Source organism: Fukomys damarensis, unplaced genomic scaffold (genome assembly GCF_012274545.1).
Source record: "Fukomys damarensis isolate Sample0158 unplaced genomic scaffold, DMR_v1.0_HiC HiC_scaffold_5, whole genome shotgun sequence".
Lineage (NCBI taxonomy): Eukaryota > Metazoa > Chordata > Mammalia > Rodentia > Bathyergidae > Fukomys > Fukomys damarensis.
Window position 1 is genome coordinate 76,400,129 of NW_022900917.1, and position 3,740 is coordinate 76,403,868.

The following is a 3,740-nucleotide window of genomic DNA, read 5'->3' on the forward strand; positions in this document are numbered from 1 at the left end:
AAAAAAAGAAACTATATGTAATCCACAAAATAAAAAAAAAAACAAAAAAAAAAAAAAAAAAAAAAAAAAAAAAAAAAAAGACCCTGGTTGAGTTCCCTGACCTTCTGCAGGGTTGAACCCTGCAAGGTTCTACTGCAGGTTCCAGCTGCCTTTCCCCTGAGGATAGTGCAGGTTTTGATGTGAGGTGTTGATCCCTCCAACTTGCCACCCATGGTGGTCTGGTGGGCTTTTACTGCAGAGATTCTCTTCACTTTCGCAGTGGGCTTCAGTTTATGTAAGGGAGCCTGAGAGAGGCCCTCTTTCTGTTGTTCACTTCTACTCTGTCTTTTGGAGCTCAGGACAATGGCCTTTATGACCCCCTGTGCCTCTATTGTGTGGATCCAGGTACTGGCACAGCAGTGGTGGTCGGGGGGAGTGCTGGGGTGATGCTTCAGGGGAACCCATATGGCTCCACTCCTCATCATCTGTGCTGCTTGGAGCCCTGGGATGCTAGGAGTGGGTAGCTGCCTAGCTCCATGCAGCTCCAGCACTCTTCACCACTCTGCACTGTCTGGAGGCCCAGGGCACTGGGGGCAGGATGATTGCCTAGCTCCACATGGCTCTGGTACTGCTCACTGGTGCATTTTTTATTTTTAATCCCATTTTGGAGTACGAGAAACTGAAGCCAAGAAAGGCTAAACTACTCACCTAAATTCATGCAATGGGAGCTGAATTCTAATCCTTTGTATTTGAACAATTCTAGGGCTGCCAGAATTGGCTGCAAGACTCTGTTCCAAAATTGGAGAGGTCATGAGGGTAGAGATAGCTTGTGGTTGCCCTAACTGGAGAGACCTTCTCTTCTTACTTCACAACGCAGCTTCCAAGTGTGGCCACAGCCGGCTCCTTTCCATGCTGCCACACATCTCTCAGTATGATGCACACATATGTGCTAGCTCAGCTATGAAGCATGTGGCATCCTGTGATAACACGTCTGTGTCAGGCTGTTTGCCAGAGAGCACAGGGGGCTCCATCTTGCAGAATGTGATGATTTCCTGGTATTCTGATACATGTTCTCCACTTTTTTTATCTTCATCTTATCAAAGTCCCACTAACTCACAATCATTTTAGGCCAAATACTCTCCATCAGCAGCACACCAAATGCCCTTTATTTAGCCTCAACTGTCTGTTTCCTTTCTGACAGTTCCTTTCCATTAGATGTTGGATCCAGCAGGAATGAGTCCAAACCCCCTGTGAATGGCAGGACCTACCCTTCCAACGAACCACACGTGCCTGGTCAGTGGTCAAAAGCTCTTGCAGGGCAAGTGGGAATTGCCTGAGTGGTCTTCTGGGAATAGAAACTGCACCTGTTGGCACCTCTCAGGCCTCTGTGGAGGTACCAGACTCTTGCTCATTCCCTCCTCGCTTACCCTTCACACATCTGGAGTTCTACATGCTGTGATCAAAGTCGGTGAAGGCTGCTGCTGCTGAGTGACACCTCACAGAAAGCCCGGCTCGTGAAAACTTTGCAGTGTGTCCTCATCCACCTGCTCTACTGGATCTGGTGCCATTTGACTTCTGGTTTTCTCCAATGCCAAAAATGATCGTGAAAGATAAATTGATTTGATTTAGGTTTGAATGTATTCAGGACCTCGAGGCAGGGACATGAAAAAAGACATTGAGAAAGTGGCAAGTGTGATGGGTGTGTTCAAAGCGAGGGAGAGTATTTGCAGGGGGATTGATGCCAATGTGTCTTTATTTGTCACGATTAAAAAAAATTTAAACACTAATTTTTCAGCCACACCATGTATGTCCTGAGGGGTCTGATGTGGCAGCCTCTGGTTGTGGACGGAATCTCATTCCCCTCTTATTTTTTCCTTCCTGTGGGCAGCCTGTGAGAAGTCACATAGCACACTGATTAAGAGCATACACTTGGAGGGAAGATGTTTTGGGTCTAAATGTCTCTGCCTCAGTTTCCCATAGAATAGAAAGAAAAATGACATCACTTTTACTGATGTGCAAGCATGCTTGGGAAATGCAGTAATGTGCTATGTAACCAGTAAATGTGCACTTCTGTTTCTCTGTTGAAGGAGTGCGCCAGGTGCCTGGCCACAACAGTCACCTGTGTTTCTGTGGAGCTATCTGCTATGGCCTGAGATGCCTGCCCCTGCAATTCAGCCAGTACAGTACTTCCCATTTTTTAAAAACTCCCCTCACTAAGGTCAGGTCCTCTGCACCCATTTGGGACCCCACTTTAAAGTGGAATCAATGACATCTTGAAGCATCCAGGTGGATTTGTTAAATAGACTGGAGCTGTCTTGCACAAAATTGCGATGAAATTGCTGTCTTCCTATGAACATAGCTTGCTGCACCTGTCGTTTTTGCTAGGAACATTTATCCCTCAATTTTTATGTCATTCTTTTGTGTGTTTCTGAACAACTCTGAGAATGTTGAGAATATTTCACAGTTGACCCTCTCTGCCTCTGCTCTACCTGAAGACACTGCAAAAGCACTTTGTTCTTTCATTGCCCATATACAGAAGGAATGGGAGTGAATTCTGATAAGGACTATTCTTAGCTTGGTGTCTCTAGGCCCACTTGAGGCCACTAGGCTTGTTTCCAGGCTGGATAAATGTACACACTAGAAGTCTGCATTCCCAGGTTGCAGATGGCGAGGTGGAGTCTCAGGAATGGTTGGTGCCTCTCCAATATCAGGCAGCTAGAAGTAATAGAGATGAGAACCAGTGTATCACAGGGGTCAAGGGTGTTTTTGGACTAAGGGCCATCTGTGGATCCTTGCCTGGAGGTATCACTATGGGTCCCCGGGCTCGTGACTCTGTCTCCCAAAGTTCATTGGTCTTATTTGCTGAACTTATATCCAATAACATACTCCTCACTGTTCTGATAACACCTATTACTTTCATTGATTCATATGTGCAAACTGTGATTTGATACTTACATGCCTTTCCTCTTTTACTGTTCATAAGGCTCGTATTATTATCTCTAATTTGCAAACGAGGAACCAAAGACTTTAAGAGGCAAAGTAACTTGTCCAAGGTCATGCAAAGAGCTAGTGGTGGAGATCAAGTGCAGATGCAAGCAGGCTGAGGGGCCGTCACTCCCGAGCCCTGAGTCACCCAGGGAACTACTCCCCTGTAATGTGGGTGAAATGAGATCATGTGCAGGAGATTTCTGTCTAATGCCTGGCATATGGCAGATGCTCAACCAATCTGTGCAACGTTTCTGAGCCCCCTGCAAAGGGGCCGTCTCCCGAGCCCTGAGTCACCCAGGGAACTACTCCCCTGTAATGTGGGTGAAATGAGATCATGTGCAGGAGATTTCTGTCTAATGCCTGGCATATGGCAGATGCTCAACCAATCTGTGCAACGTTTCTGAGCGCCCTGCACACCTGTCTCAGCGCCTGCACCTACTGCTGCCTCCTCTCCCTCTTCCTTAAGCTCTAATGGCACACGCACATCCTCCTTGGGAGTCCGATAGCATCTCCAACACAACCCGCCTGTACCAGTCCTATTGATTTTCTACTACAGATCGGCTAAGCATCCCCAAGCCTTTCTTACCCTAATAAATGACACTGCTATCCACCGAGTAGCTCACGCCACAAACCATTGAGTTCAACTGTTCTTTCTTGTTGAAACCGGTATTCTCCATTAGGAAGTCCTGTTCACTATGCCACAGAGTCCATCCCGCTCCTGTCGCTCCTCACTATGTGCGCCACAGCAACCCACTTAGGCCATCTCACTTCTT